At 35.6% G+C, this 16,593-nt stretch overlaps 1 long non-coding RNA gene across 3 annotated transcripts; it reads right to left on the bottom strand.

The window, feature by feature from the left end:
* Positions 1 to 7,121: 7,121 nt before the first annotated feature.
* LOC112644343 (uncharacterized) lies at positions 7,122 to 11,342 on the bottom strand. 3 transcript variants are annotated; one of them, XR_003126314.3, is made up of 5 exons: positions 11,270 to 11,342; positions 9,832 to 10,041; positions 9,588 to 9,679; positions 8,648 to 8,754; positions 7,122 to 7,637 (listed from the first exon to the last, which is right to left on the bottom strand). It is a non-coding gene; the product is annotated as an uncharacterized LOC112644343 (long non-coding RNA). The 3 variants fall into 3 exon arrangements; XR_003126315.3 differs by having other exon boundaries at positions 9,832 to 10,027; positions 11,270 to 11,312; XR_003126313.3 differs by having other exon boundaries at positions 9,832 to 11,326.
* Between the last annotated feature and the right edge of the window lie 5,251 nt (positions 11,343 to 16,593).

The raw sequence follows: 16,593 nt of genomic DNA, 5'->3' as shown, positions 1-16,593 counted from the left end.
ATTCAGGGTTTCCCATTAATTACAACTTCTTCCTTTCCCTCTTTTTCCCTTTCCTCAAATTCAGGCTTATAAATTACCCTAACAAAATGGCTACTTTGATATTGCCAAATAAAAAAATTTTAAAGCCACTTATTGGCACTATATTTAGGAAAATGTCTCCAATATCAATTAGCACTATTCCAGAGCTAAATGGGAAGGAATAAAATATATATAATCATCTCTTCTTCCCTACACCCTATTGTAATTATATATCTCTGTCCTTCTCATCCCTGTCCTGTGTACAGAATTATTTGTGTTACCTTTTTATAGATGAGCATTGTCTAGAATAAAAGCAATCTCCATATCCTTAGTTGTCCCAAGGGAGTATTTGTGAAAGTGTTAATAAGAAGATATCCAGAAAACAAATCAATTAATGTGTATAAATTATAATTAATATTTGACCAGCACCATGCTACCAAGGCCAAATTTCTACACTAAAGGGTCTTACAATTCTTATAATGGGAAGAATATAGGATGAGAGAAAGGAAAATGAATTACTACAGGTGTGTGTGCATGTATGTGTGTGTTTGAGCAAATAGTACCATGACTGAGAATCAGAAACATTTTCAGAAATTTAAAATAAGAAGGTACATAAACAAATACCATATGCTTTCACTCGTGTGTGGAATTTAAGAAATGAAACAGATGAACATGGAGGGAAAAAGAGAGAGACAAACCACAAAACAGATTCTTAACTAAAGAGAACAAACTGAGGGTCACTGCAGTGGAGGTATGTAGGGGGATGGGGTAGATGGGTGAGGGGCATTAAGGAGGCACTTGTGATGAACACTAGGTGTTATACGCAACAGATAAATCACTAAATTCTACTCCTGAAACTAATACCACGTTATAGATTAACTAACTGGAGTTTAAATAAAAACTTGAAACAAACAAAAAAATGGTACAGAAAAAGTTTTATTTTGATTCAAGAATCCTGAAAACTTTCTAAATACTTTCTTGTATCCTCTTTGCCATAATACTTTAAAGAGGTAAAAGAGGACATTGGGTAAATGTTTTAATGGTTAATTGTGTAAATGAAGCAAAACAGGAGCCAACTTTGATTTTGTTCAGTCTCATTGTTACTGAATTCAGAGACTTGCTCACTCTGTATCAGTCACTTAAGGCTAAAAGATGATTTATTTTTTATAAAATTGATTTTTGTCATGTGGATATTCTTTGAGGCTCTGTGACTATAATTCATCTTCCGACATTCAAAAGATGTAACTGAAAGGCTATTGTGAGCATGGCCTCAACCTCACAGCTTGTAAATGAGCGCGGTCTGAGCCTGTCCATGTCCCATCATCCAGAATCCACAAGATGGCAGTAGTGCTCACTTTTTTTTTCTTTAAGAAAGTTAATTTTATGACTCACTTAACTGTCTTTTTTTTTAAAAGAAAAATATAAAGATATTTCTTCTTCTGAGATTTTCCTTAGTATGATTAATAGTGATTAATTTATATATTTCTGAAAATCCTGCAAATAACAAAAAATTACCTCTCTATAACTTACTCTTTGTACCAATGTTTTTAAAGTTGATCAACTCATTCCTCAAACCTCTCTCTTCCATTATCAGACTCTGATATTGTGCTGTACAGTACAGTAGTCACTAGTAGCCATATGTGAAATTTAATTTAAATTAATTAAAATTAAATAAAACAAATTCAGTTCTTCAAATGCACTAGCCATATTCTAGTGCTCAATAGTTACATGAGGCTAGTGGCTGCCATTTTGCTGCACAAGACAGATACAGAGCATTGCCATCCCTACAGATAGTTCTATTGGACAGCACTGCCTGAGGGATTGTGGCTCAGAGACTTGAATGTGTTTCCAGAAACTGATATATACAGATCGTATCCCCTGTCAATGTCTTTCTCTATGACACGTTCTGAAATAGAAATAAAGAGGGATAGAAAATTGAGATTAAAAGGTAAACTTTCACACATATTGGTGTGCAGCATAATCTAGGAATATTACTGAATCCTTTGAAATAGTCACATGTGGATCATGTGTTTAGAGTGTATAACTTTGGACATCTTCAGAGCAGCCATTAGCATCCGTTATTTTTTTTTTTTTTACCTCTACTTACATTATTGAAGCCCAACATGATCATGGCTTTCAGAAATAGGAAAACAAAATAGTTGAGCCGGAAAGGAAGCTGGAGATCATCTGATCCAGCCTCTTTGTGTGATTTAACAGGACACAAAGAATGAGGCAAGTTGTACAATAGGTAGTCCCACAGGGCAGGGGACCAGAAACAAATTCTATTTTGGGTGATCTTGCTTGAACCTTTTTTTTTTTTTTTAACCTAACTTGCATTACATGGAAAACAAAGGAAGGATTGGGAAAGGTCATATCCAAGTTTCCTTTCAGTTCTAAATTTCTCCTTTGTAACATAGTTCATATTGAGATTGAAGGGGTTTCAAAGTCACAGGATAAAGACAGTACATCTACCTTGCGTATTAATTTTGTTCAAAGATTTGAAGAGAAATTGTTTAATATTTTGACTGGTAAGTGATTTTAAAATTATCTTTTTCTCTTTAAAAAATCCAGGTATTATGGAAGTGATAAAACATGGATCTACAAAGGAATATGATGCCTACAGTGGGCTATTTGAGATACAGTCCCAAATCCCTTCAGGATTTTATTCATTCTTTCTACCTTTAAGGACAGTTTTTATACATTTGAGAAATGCTTCGATAGGCAACTGCAAATGAATGAAAGTCTTCCAATGTGACAAATTTGGAGACCTTGGTTTGATAAGGTCTACAAGTCCAGAAATTTCATTTTGTTAAATTCATGACAAGGTTTGTTTTTTAAGATTTTATTTATTTATTCATGAGAGACAGAGAGAGAGAGAGAGAGAGAGAGGCACAGACACGGCAGAGGGAGAAGCAGGCTCCACGCAGATAGCTTGACATGGGACTCGATCCCCGGTCTCCAGGATCACAGCCTAGGCCAAAGGCGGTGCTAAACCGCTGAGCCACCCAGGCTGCCCAAATTCATGACAGGGTTAAAGTTACTTACAATAAAATACAAACTAAAAATGTAATGCTTAATAGTGATGATATCAGAAAACTAAAGTAGGAAATTATAAAACATTATAAAAATATAATCTGAGCTTCCTGAAAGATAAGTGAAAAGTAAATACAATGAGTGGTATCATTCTCATTTTATAATAAATGAAGAAAAATATTATATAACAGAAGTAGACAAACCTATCCAAAGTCAGAAAAATCAGAAGGATTGAATGTCAACTTTTAAAAATCAGAAATACTAGGATTATGTAACAAACACTGTATTCAATAACAATTTACAAATGATGGAAAAGTACTCTTCATAAAGTCATTTATGAAGGTTGACCTTGGATAAAGGCAAAAAAACATGTTGCTGTTTTGGAAATTTGTCCAACCACTTTTATAGAAGGTTAAACACCAATATGTTCCAGGTATATAGCATTTAAGAGGCCAAACTTGATATACAAGGTAGATCTTAGCGAATACAGACAAATGACTGACTGTCTTTAGCGATCACTTCTTTTTTTTAATGGTAAACACTTTATTTTCTTATCTTGCATCTAAAATAACACCAATTCCATCAGAAAGCCACAACATACTAAAAGGAGTAAGTTCAGACATAGCCTTAAAATCAGTTGTTTAAAACAGAGACTATATAAGAGTAGCTTTTATAGAGATGATGTGTGTTGCAATAATTCTTTATTCACGAGCCTGTTGCAAATTGAGAGCGGAAATACTTTGTCCTGTATATTTAAGTGGCAACTAATCAGTAGGTAACTTTTTTTTCTGGATTTTTTTTGTTGTGGCAAAAAATTACGCAACAGTAAATTTCCTATTGTAATCATTTTATGTGTATAGTACAGTAGTGTTAAGTATGCTCTAACTGTTGTGCAACAAATCCCTAGAACTTTTTTATCTTGTAAAACTAAAAGGCAAATACCCAATGAACACTAATTCTCTCCTCACCCCCCTCCCTTTAACCTTTGACAGCCACCTTCCTACTTTCTGTTTCTATGATTTTGACTAATTTAGTCAGTTCATATGAGTAGCATCATACAGCACTTGCCCTTATGACTGGCTTGCTTCACTTAGCATAATGTCTTCAAGTTCATCCATGTTGTAGCATATGGCAGCGTAAGACAATCTTTTTTAAGATTGAATAATATTCCATTGTGTATATACCACATTTTCTTTATCTATTCATCCACCAATGGACATTTGAGTGGCTTTGACCTCTTCTTGGCTACTGTGAGTAATACTGTAATAAACAAGAATATGTAAATACTTCTCTAAAATCCTGCTTTCAGTTATTTTGAATATATACCCAGGAGTGGGATTGCTAGGTCATATAATTTTTAATTTTACCTATTTATAATTCTTTGAGGAACCTCCATTATGTTTTCCATAATGGCTAAAGCATTTTACATTCCCACCAACAGTGCACAAGGGTTTTCATTTCTTCACATCTTCACCAACACTTGACATTTTCTTTTGACAGTAGCCACCCTAATAGCCAACAATCACTCACATGTTGCCCCATCAAATATCAACTGTGACAGCCAGGCTTTTAACAGGAATATTACATAACAAACAATTTAAGACAGAGAGTTGCTTGTATGACCTGAATTACAGAATAGTAAGAGATGTAAGAGTCTTAAATCTATATATACATTTAATTAATTTGAAATGTTGTAGTAATGGTGAGAAGCCCAATAGCAGTGCCCAAGGTATATAGCAATAGTCTTCACTGATGTAGTATAGTGTTATCCCAGGAAGACAGCTTGGTTTCCCAATTCTACTCTTGCTAATATCTAGTTGTGAATAAGGGAAAATACTTAACCACTCTGAGCTCATATTCCACATTTGTGAGTCAAGAATAACATTATCTACCACTGCCCAATATTGGCATGAAGATTAAATGAAAGGATGTGTATAAAGTCTCTGGTACATAAAATGCTATCAACAAATGTTCCCCCCTCCTTAATCCCCAAATCTATTACTCATGCAAGCTAATATATCAAGAGATCAAGACTTGAATTTTTAACAAAAAGTCTGATGGGAAGTCCCAGGAGACATTGAGCAGCTACACTAATTTTTAGGAAGATTTTTTTACAGTAGTCTGCACCAGTCATTCAACCTGACACCACCCTACATAAAGAAAAGTCTATTACTCAAAATAAAATTTAAGTAATGCTTTCTGGAGAAGAGTTTTGTTGTCTTTAATTCTAATAGAATATGTTAAATGAAAAGAGCTATCATGAGTGAATTGTTCTGGAGTCATAAGCAATTAGATCTAAAAATATATACTCAATCAAAAGCCTAGATTGACATAGTAAAGGCCTCACACTGATGTCTTTGGTAGTCCACTAATCCATTCCATTTAATAAATGAAATCTCTTCTCAACAGAGCAGCCAGAGGGATGTTCCTAAACTGCAAGCCAAATCATGTCACACCTCCACTCAAAACCCTCCAGTGGCTTCCTACTAGAAAGCTGTTAAGCCATAGATGGCAGTTATATTTGTCCAATTTGATCACTGCTATAAACTCAGTACATAGAACAATGCTAAACAGATAAAATGCCCTTAATATCTATTTATTGAACAAATACATAAATGAGTTCAGGAATAAGTGAAGTCATCAAATTGAAGGCATTTCCATATGATATCCTTGGATTCTTTTTAAATGTCCTACTTATTTTTCTAGGACTTCCTTGACTTGCAAGCAAGATCCCTGAAATGGAGTTAGGAGACCCGTGAATCCCTAGTAATGGAAGTTGTTGCTCCCTCTCTGATGTTTGGATCTGTAATCAGTACAGATGGCCATTCTAGTGCTGTAAACTTTTTTCTCTTCTGCTGGAAAAGAGACCTCCCTCCAGCTCAGCCTCCATGTCAGTTTAAAAATTCACCACAATTAACATTATAGGCTGAGTGAGTCTTGGACAAAAATTGTACTTTCAAACCCCTCTAAAGCACCCCTCTCACAGATGGAAGCAAAAAAAGGATTATCAATAGTGTTTTGCTCTTTCTATATAAATAAAGATTACCCTGAAACTTATGTTGGGGGTTTCACTTAACTGTGTTGAGTTGTAGTTATGAGTTTGATCAAGCATTTCTCTTTTTGGATGAGATATCATTGCAAGAACAATGGCCTGTTGGGAAACAATTTTCCTAAACCAGGTGATCTAGCAAGAGAATTTTATTAGAACCATTTCACTTCTTAAAAAAAGAAATAAATGAAATTAATTTATTAATTAAATTTTAAAAAGAACCACTTCTATTCTTGCATTTGGGCTCCTAAAATTACTGTGTCAATTAAAGTGTGCCTCAAACATAATGTTTAACCTGTACTTGGAACTAGGAAACTTGACTTCCTCATGCCCAGTGGCTGTGTGTGTGTGTGTGTGTGTGTGTGTGTGTGTGTGCCTGTGAGAGACAAAGACAGAGACAGAGAGGGAAAGAGACACAGTGCTCTGAACCAGTTTACCAAATAGTCAACTAAGGATTTAGAAATAGATTCTCATTGGTTTGCATTCAGATATTTTCAGCATGATCTGACTGATACTCATTCTAATGTTAATAATTATTCTAATCACTGTGACCGAGAAGTCCTAATGCAACTAAATATATGTGGTTGGGCGATTTTCTCTCAAAGTTCAGGAAGAAAAAAACATATTAGGAGACAAGAAAGGTTACTAGATTGAAGTATCAATGAATGAAATTTAGAATATAGACTTAATGCCTTAGAATATTGTTTTCAAAATTAAAACATAAGCATACATATCACCTAAAATCCTGTGAAAATGCAAGTTTCTGTTCATTAGTTCTGGACTGGGATTGAAATTCTGAAAAAATAAAATAAAATAAAGAAACTCTGCATTTCTAAAAGTCCAAAGTGATGCTGAAGCTCCTGGTCTACAGTTCATACTAATAGCATCTGCAAGCATGCTAACAGAAAGCCTAGTCCCTCAAATTGATAAAGAAGCCAGATACACAATGTAAGTAAATGCCAAAAGTGATTTTAGAAGGCCCTTGAATCATTGTTAGTTCATTGATGGGATCATGATCACATTATGGGAAGGAATCATTATTTTATTAGTGCGCTATAATTCAAGCTCCCTTCATCTCACGGTGTGAATCATTGATGCTTACTCTGCTGTTGTTGCCATGAGCCTTTATTGCTTGAATTCAAGTACTACAGGATGAGTCTTGTTTTAATCACTTTCTACATTTACAGGAAAATGAAACAAAATCATATGCAGCAATACTGTATAAATTTTAGTGATCAGAATGATTGACATAAATAGGGAGAAGCTGAGACCCAGTAAAAGTATAAAAGCTCTGCTATAAGTTCATCTGTGGACAAGATTTGTCTACTTAGCCTTGAACTTTAGGAAAAACTCTGAAGAGTGATGAGTCACATAGGAAGACTTGGAGCCACTCTGCACCACTTGGAAGCCAGCAGCTTGCTACTTATCTCCTCAGGCTCTGTAGTCCCCCTGCCTCCTCCAAGCACCAGTGCCAAGAACCATGCTGGGCCACTGTGAGCATCCACATGTCTCTCCAGGGCACATTCAGCATCAGAGACTATGCATTAACAACACAGAACAAAAGAAAGGAGACATTACATGAAAGAGCCAGAGTGGAAATACCAAATAAAACCATTCAGTATGTGAATAAAATTCATTTACTTTTGAGCCTTCCCTACAGAGTTCTCTGGCATGCCCTGTTGTGCTGCATCAAGAAACAAAGCAAAGCCAGAGAGTCGTTTTCCTGACTGAACAGAAATATAAGTGTAGTAGATGTGAGTATATTCAGAAACAGCAGATTCATCTCTATACACTAAAGAGAAGAGTCATAGGCCTTTGAATTTGGCAGTTTCATGGTTTGATTTGCTTTTTTAAATAACAGAACATAATTTATGTGCCTTATAATGTTATAGTTCCAGATAAAATTATTTTGGCTATAACACATTGAATTGAATACTAAGGGAAAAAATGACTTAGGCTTTATTCTGCAGTTGTCTAGTCAGTATGACTCACCTGAATACTGAAGCACATATTTGGTAAGCAGGATGAGCACGTTGTGATAGGTTGAACCCTAACAGTCTTGGGGTGAAATGGGTGTGAGATGAGAAACTGAGGAATATACTTTTGGGAGAAAATATAAAGAAAAGAAGATAGAGAGCCAATGACTTAACCTTAGGGATATTTTACACTTAGAGACAGGTGGAGAGGAAAGAGCCATGAAAGATCCATTAAAGGAGTCACAGTGGAATGTATTGGCACAAAAGCCAAACATAACAAAATGGCTCAGGAAGAAGATAGAGGTATCCAATGACATTAAATATTCAATAAAGTTCAAGAAGTGTGAGCACTGACAAAAAGTCACTGGATTTCACAAATAGCTGATCATTATTTTACCTTCAGTATAGCATAGAGTCCATGAAAATAAGATTAGAACGTGTTAAATTGAAAAGGTAAAGTATTGGTAGGGAAATGGAAAAGCTTAACCTTGTATGAAAGAATATTAAGAAGAAAAAATAAAATTAAGAATTTTGAGAGCAGGATGGAGAGAATATATTTATGTCTACATACCCTGGGGAATCTGTCCCAGGTTTCTGTCTCCCATTCATAGTAGGTGGCAGCAGTGTCATTTCCAAGAAAGGTAGGTGGGATTGAAGGTCTGGAATAGTTCAGTTACTCTGAAACAATTGGAGAATTAACACTAGCAGAATACAAATACTCCTGAGAAAAACATAAGCACATTTAAAGTGGGTATAATTTAGTACTACAGTGATCTTAAAACTCACTTTTCAAAAAACACTGCCCATTTCTTTGATTACTTTAAGTTCCTCATTTCAGTTCTTGGAATCCACAGGGAAGCAAATTTGCCACTCTACGATATGCTTCTTTGGCATATTGATTATTCTAAACTGGTTATTTTTAAGAAACTGCAGACACAGGAGAAGCTCTGAAAATTGAGTCAAAGTTACCTTTTTGTAAGGGACATTTGCATGTATAAGGGCAATCTCTATTTGTAAGGTCTTCTCCCTCATAACTGGAAGAGGGGATGACTCTAAATCTCTAGACACTGTTCCCAGTGGAGGCCTAAACTTAAATCTGTGTTTATCTTTGTTTACCATACTTCTCCTGGTAAGCCCCCATAACTTACTCCATACCCCCAACATCTTATTTTGTCGTTAGCTGGAAATGATATTTAAGGTGATGGCTTCAGCTATTTTGAAGAGTTACCCAGTTTTACTGGGTGTCTTTCATGGATACAAGAAGTTTACATGTTATTAAACTTGTTTGATTTTCTCCTGGTAATCTGTCTCATGTCAATTTAATTCTTAGACCAGCTAGAAAAACTTAAAGGATAGAGTAATTTTTTTTCCTCCCCACCACCAGTCAGTAAAGAAGGTCAGACTCCAAGTGAGTAGGTCCAAGGTGGTTTGTGCTGGTTAATCACTCAAAGCAAAGCAATGAGGAAAATGCACAGGCAGAAAGTAAGACAATAAGAGTTAGGGAAGCTTACCTGTTTCATAAGCAGCAGCATGGGGAACCTATTCCTGAGGTTGACTGCCACCAGAGCTAGGAAGTTATTCCTAAGGAGAGTGTCAATTTTTGCTGCAAACAAAAAGATCTTAGAAATTAATGGTTTAAAGCTATATCCACTTATTATGTATCATGAGTATATGGGTCCATTGGGCAGTTATTTCTGATGATCTGCACCAGAATCAGTTGACCTTGGGAGCTGGCTGTTTCTTGGATGGCCTCACCTCAGAAGACTCAGTTCTTCTCCAGGTAGGTTATCTTATCCATCCAGATAGTCTTATCTCTCTAGCAGGTTAAACTGGGCATGTTCTCATGTTCTCACCAGAAAAGAGGATATGCAAGCCATTTTTCAAGTCTTTGCTCACACCTAGCTGACTGTGGTCCCATTGGTCAAAGCAAGTCACATGGCTAAGCCCAGAGCTAAAGTGGGAGGGCTCAACCAAAAGAGATGGTGCAAATTGAAACCATTAATGCAATCAATATACCACAGTAAAGAGCCAATACCAGGGCAGTGGCGGTTTGGAACTAAGTGACAAGGACAGGTAAGTGCACATACCTTCTGATTAAGAAAAGCCTATGAAACTACACATAGAAAAGTATTTGGCCTATAAATACTTGCTCAAGAGTAATTAAAGAAATAAAAACCATTTAAATCCTGGTTGCACATTTTTACTTGCTAAAGTTGAAGAATGCAGTGTGGGAGCTTTAGGCTAGATATAAAGAAAATCTTGCTGACAATGAGAGTTGTTAAACACTGGAATGGATTACCAGAGGAAACTGTAATTTTCTTTCCTTTTATATACTTAAAATCAGACTAGCTACCTAGTTATCTGGTATGTGTTCTTGGACAGAAGCAGAAAAATGAACTAATTGACCTTTTAGAGTCCCTCCAGACCTATTATTGTCATGCTGAACCCATTCACACGATGGAAGAAATAGTAACAGCCCGCCTTTTATTCCTGCACTTAACACACATTTATAACAGATAAATGCTGTTTGGTGCTTGGCACTCTGCTTGATACTAGGGATGTAATCCCAACCTTCAAGGCACAGTCTTTGGCCAAAAGGTGGAGCAAAAATGCTCCATCTACTTAAATGTGAACTCAGAAGGGTGATAGAAGATGCTATTTAAAACAGTGCATGTCTTCAAAGGACAAAGGCTACTGTGAAAGGGAAGATCCCTTGTCCTGGGTCTATGCCTGACTTTTGAGTTGCCCAGGGGAACAGAATAGAAGCCTCTTTTGTTCAACCGGACCAATTGATGGGCTGAAAAGAAACAAAGAAACTTAGAGCTGGGTTACAGGTTAGGGACCAGAGATAGCAGAATTCTCTGCCTCAGTGAGAATTCATGATTCTCTAGAAAACCTAGGTGAAATGGAGATGAACTAGAGATAAAATAAGGAAGAAAAGAGTCTAGATATTGCATAGCCTTGAGAAAGTCCTTGTTCTGTGCTAGCTAAAAGATATCTAAGAATCTAACAATCTAATTTTTAAAAATCTAAGGGACTTCTGTCCAAACAAACTAGCTGGTATAGACTCATCATGCCCTGCTCCTCCCTGCTAAGCACAATGATAAACTCTGAGAAGTGGTAAGAGAGGGACAAGCTAATTAAAGAGTCAGACTAAAGAAACAATATAATGTTGGGGCATCTTAGAACCTACTGCCCAATGGAATAAGGCAATTCAGCTCTGGCATCTTCCAACCCCCAAAACTAACAACAGAACATGGCCCAGGTAGCCATAGTAACAATGGAATCTAATGGGAGTTCTGTCCGCAGAACTACCTCAGGGGACAGATCTGAAGTCCAAATGAAAATAGGCCACAAAGGGAAACTCTCTTTCTCTATGGGGCCCAGGACTCTCCCCTTCTAACAGAGACATGACCTGTGGGGACATTGAGCACCTACAAAGAGGATTTTACCACAACAAGCACCTTCACAGGACAGGTTCTCTGCCCTAAAGCCAGAGACTCTGTTCCCTCACCTAGAGGATTACATGAGGCAACAGCCTGGTAACATTCCTTCCAACCCTTGAAGCAGCACCAGCAAGGAACTGTTGGAGTCCAGTGACCAAAAAAACAAACAAAACTATTTTTTTAAGGAAGCTCTTCAAACAGAAACTAAGTGAAAAAGAATGTATCCATGCCATTAAGAAGGGAGAAAAAAATAGCAAGGAAAGCAATGCAATTGACTATCCTCCTCATGAGTTTTCTAAAATAGATGCTAGGGTAGAAATAAAAATTATAACGCCATTTAATACTTAAGACAATGATATTTAAAAGTTGGGGAGGTAAAGGGAAGTGCAAGTGAGGTTTCACTTGAAGTGGTAAAATGTTGATACCAGTAGTCTGTGATAAAGCTTGTATGTATATTGTAATACCCAGAGCAACCACTTGGAAAAATACACAGGGATGTACTCTAGTATGCCATAAATACATCAAAATGGAGTCCTTAAAAAATGTTCAAGCAACTCACAGAAAAGAAAGGAAAGAAAAGAATAAGAAACAGAAGACACAAACAGAAAAAAATAATATACTCTTAGATTTAAGCTCCAACATATCAGTAATTACTTTAAGGATAAATGGTTTAAATATACCAACTGAAAGGCAGAAATTGGCAAACCGAGTTTAAAAAAACAAAAAAATGATCCAACTACATACTATTTACAAGAAATTTACTTCAAATTCAATGGCATAGATAAGTTGAAAGAGTAAGGATAAAAACAGATACATTATTTTGTTTATAAAAAAGGATTTCCCTGCATACTCAAGCTTGTATATATATTAAAATATTATAGATTACAAAAAGAAATGTTAACAGTAGTTACTTCTGATGAGGGCAGTTGGGGATCTGGTCTGAGGATATTTTTCATTGTATACCCTTCCATGCTATTTTTAAAAACTAGCACATGCACTCATTAGTTTTTTAAGTTTGTATAAAAAAATAAACTGAGAAAAATAACTGGTTATAAAAGGTCAGGACTACCTAAAATTCAATGTTATGTTATTTACTATAATAGTATGATGACAAGCCCTCTCATCAAGGCAAACCACAAACCATTAGTAAAAGTCCTACTGTATGTGATCAATCTTCATTAATGTTGTTCTGGAGCAGAAGGAAGATCAGGAAAAGGATTTGCATTCTCTCTTTGTGTCAACACCAGGACTGGGAGGTGGGAATAGCCACGAGGTAAAGAATGAAGAACAGTACTACAGCAGAAGCAAAAAGAGAGCCAAAGTTGGCCAAAAAAGATGTGCTGCTCACTCTCCTACCTTCACCCAGCAAAGAGTCACAGACATCTTGATGAAGTCATTGGAATTCTACACAGCCTTGTGTGGTTGTTCAAGCTCATTTCATGTGCATCTCAAAGAACAGAGTTTCTTAACTGCCCACTGGGTGACAGCAGCATAACCTATATGTTGGCCTATGTCACTTGTGTGACAAGGTTAAATGATTTGACCAAAAATTACATATCCAGCGTTTTCAAAATCTTTAATGATAATGCCTATTGACAAGAGTCATTATTTTAATTGCTTAAGTATTATTTCTAAGTTATAATAAAAGAATCATATTTCTCAGATACAAATTAAAGTACCTATAAACATGTTCCAAACACATCTACAGACATTTTCAGATTCAGAAAAGGAATGCTCCATGAAGTGAACCCCTGATGACAAATTCTGTTCCTTTTCTCATGACAGTAGCCGTGGATGAGACAGATGACTCAGAGCTTTCACACATTAAAATTTTCCCCATTAGCTATTTATAGGGAAATCTTTTAAAAATGTATATGCTTAAAAGTTTAAAGTGTACTACTCAGAATGTTACGTTGACAAATGGATATGCTGTAGGTTACTCAGTTCTTCCACTCCAGACTTAATTTTATTGCCAAAAGAAACAGAAAATGTAGAATGTTTCAAGTTCCTGATCAAAACTCTAAAGTAAAAAAAAAAAAAATTTCTAGAAAAAATAAAAATCCTTAAATAAAAAGACAGGATTCTTCCCCCTGAAACAGTACAACAGTACAAGAAAATACATTTGTAAGGGTGATTCAAACCTTGTAAAGAAGAGGTATTTGGAGATCGAGGAAGAATATTTATATTAAATGGAAGGAATGGAAAGAAAAACTCCAAAAGAAAAGTCTTATGGACCCTGTTGGCTATCTTTGTCACCTGGTCTCTTTCTGTCTAGTGGCCTTAGAAGTGGCACAATAGTGAAGAAAGTACTGTAATGGCCACCATATTAAAATTCTGTCTGTATTGCTATTAAGTGAAGTTCATTTGATTCCTGTGGATAAGTAAGATGCGTGAGTCAGGACATGGAGATGAGAGGGGTTTTCTACACAATCAAATGACCTGTTAATTACCAAATCATTATTTTACCCTAAACAAAGCACTGATAGCCTATAAATGTCTAACAAGGAAAAGCAGAGCAGACCTTACATTATCATTTACCAAAAGCCTTAAGTTTCTTAGGATTAACTCAGTTTTCTTGAAGCCAAGAGAACCATCTTCCACTTGGCCTCCAACCAGAAAAGCCCAAACTCATTGCCTAATGCTGCAATTTATTTTAAGTGACAGCCTTCTTATCCCATATTTAAATTCCTGTACCAAAGTAGATACAGGAGGCATTTGGGAATATTTCTACTCTTGTGGATCATATTCTTTAAACTTAGAAAAACAAAAGTGTATGCAAAATACATATAAGTATTTGAAGATCTAAATTTCTTCTCTGTAAGTCAATGTATTATTTCCTCTTTTTGCTTCTAATGTAATAGGAAAATCTGGGGAACCCCAGTCTGAAAGATTTCAGAAGAGCAGCACATAATAAAGATCACCTTTAATTCAACAGTTATTAGGAAAGTCTGAAGATCTGTTCCAGAAATTTTTGTACATCCAAAACCTAATTCAGCCAACTCCCCAAAATATTTTCCCTGTCTTCAAAAAATTTGTAGTTGGATAGTGTAACCAGCATAACAAATTTTCAGTGATGCAAAAGATTACAAAGAGAAGAAAAAAGGAAAAGAAGAGTAAAGAACAAGAATCACCATTGGAGAAAGGTGACAAGGAATTTACAAGGAATCTTTGCCATGGGATTGTTTTACCTTATAAGACTGGCCATTCCCTGCATGGAGCCTGCTTCTCCCTCTGCCTGTGTCTCTGCCTCTCTCTCTCTCTCTCTGTATCTCTCATGAATAAATAAATAAAATCTTTAAAAAATATATTCTATAAAAAAAAAAAGACTGGCCATGCCCTAGAAAATTCTTTTTAGAAACTATGACATATATTACAGAGATTTGGTCTTTCAAAAATAAATAGTGAAGTAAGAGTAATAAGACAAAGTTTCTCATGTCAGCTGATACTGAATGTGTGACCTTGGGAAAGTCACTTGATTTTAGTGTCTTAATTTCCTCATCTACACAATGAAGGCCTTGGACTGGAACTATTTCTAAGCTCTATAAGAAATACGTCTTTTAAGTATTAAAAGTCAAATGACTTTAAGCATACATTTTGGAAGAAGTAACACATTGACTATTGTTTTCTTTGACAATGTGTTTATTTTGATATTCTGCAAAAATAATCTTTATAAAAAATAAGACATCTATTATCTCTCTTTTGAAAAGATATTTGCATTCTTAAAATTGGAAAACAGGTGGGACTTTTCTGTATAACAACTATCTCCGAGAACTATTTTTTTAGTTATCTAATCTTCAAACATCTGGATAGTAGTTTATTTTTAAAATATCTTGAGATGTGATATCTGAAGACATAATACCTGTGAAGACCTTTCTTCAGCTGTAAGGCAATATAAAATATAAATTTCACTATTGTAATTATTGTTAGTACTAGAAAATTCTACACATGCTGCCATTGACTTCTTAGGTTTATGGCTTATTCCTTCATTTTTAGTGATAATAAAATCTAGATGTTAAATTGTAAGCAAGTTTCTAAGACCAACAATTCATGTGAATGTTCTTTCTCCCTAGCTTTTAGAATATTTGGTAAACCCAGATCCTATTTATGATTCTCCAACAGTTTTATTCAAATACAGGACTAGTACTGATTTTAACTGAAGAAGCTATCTATTGTCACTCATGTAGCTCTGGATGAATGAGTTTTAATTTGACCCTCAAGAGTCAATCTAGCCAAATAATAACAATGAAAATGCATGAGAACAGCAATTTCAACCTGGCTATTTCACAGACAAGCTTATTTTATGCATCAATAGCAAATAAATCAAGAAATTGGATGGACTTGCTGAATGTCTTTCACTGCTCTAAGTAAATCCATCTAGCTAGCGTAACAAGCAGTTCTGAAGATTGGAGTGTAAGCAGAGAAGAAATATTGATTGATTGCTTTATTTAGAGTAGAACTGTAACACCACCTATGCAGGGAATTTAGCATATATAGCTAGGCAGTACCATCTTGTTGCTATAAACTTAACTGCAAGATAGATTAGACACTGGTGTGTGGAGTCTGGTCCCATAACTTCAAGCCATCTCTAATAGCAAAACAACTCCTCTTAAGGCATTAACTTTTGGAAGATGCAAGTGACTGCTAGCTGGCACATTAGATTTCCATAATGCCACGCTACAGGGTAGCTGAGCATCTATGGGAATGTCAAAATTCGCATGTCAGAGCGAGTTGTTTCCAATCGACCTTGTAGATGGTTTAAAGAGGAAGAACGCTCTACGTCGAGGAACTAAATTCCAAATTTATGCTCCATTTTGGAAGTTTGAATGTTGTTATGTACACATAACAAAGCACCCTCTGAAAATAATCTCTTTCCCTACCAGCAACTCTTCTTGTTTTTGTAATTATTATTTCACAAATGGGAATAATACAAATAAGTCCTGGCCCACAGCCTGAGACCTAACAAATGTCCTACTGAGACTAAAAGAACACAAAAGAATTAAATGAATAGTAAATCCCTGTGTCAGCAATACACCTTCCCGGTTAGAAAACTATGCAGACGTGTTTGGTGCAT

Source organism: Canis lupus, chromosome 1 (assembly GCF_003254725.2).
Source record: "Canis lupus dingo isolate Sandy chromosome 1, ASM325472v2, whole genome shotgun sequence".
Lineage (NCBI taxonomy): Eukaryota > Metazoa > Chordata > Mammalia > Carnivora > Canidae > Canis > Canis lupus.
The sequence above is the reverse complement of the archived record's forward strand: the minus strand, read 5'-3'. Positions and strand labels throughout refer to the sequence as shown.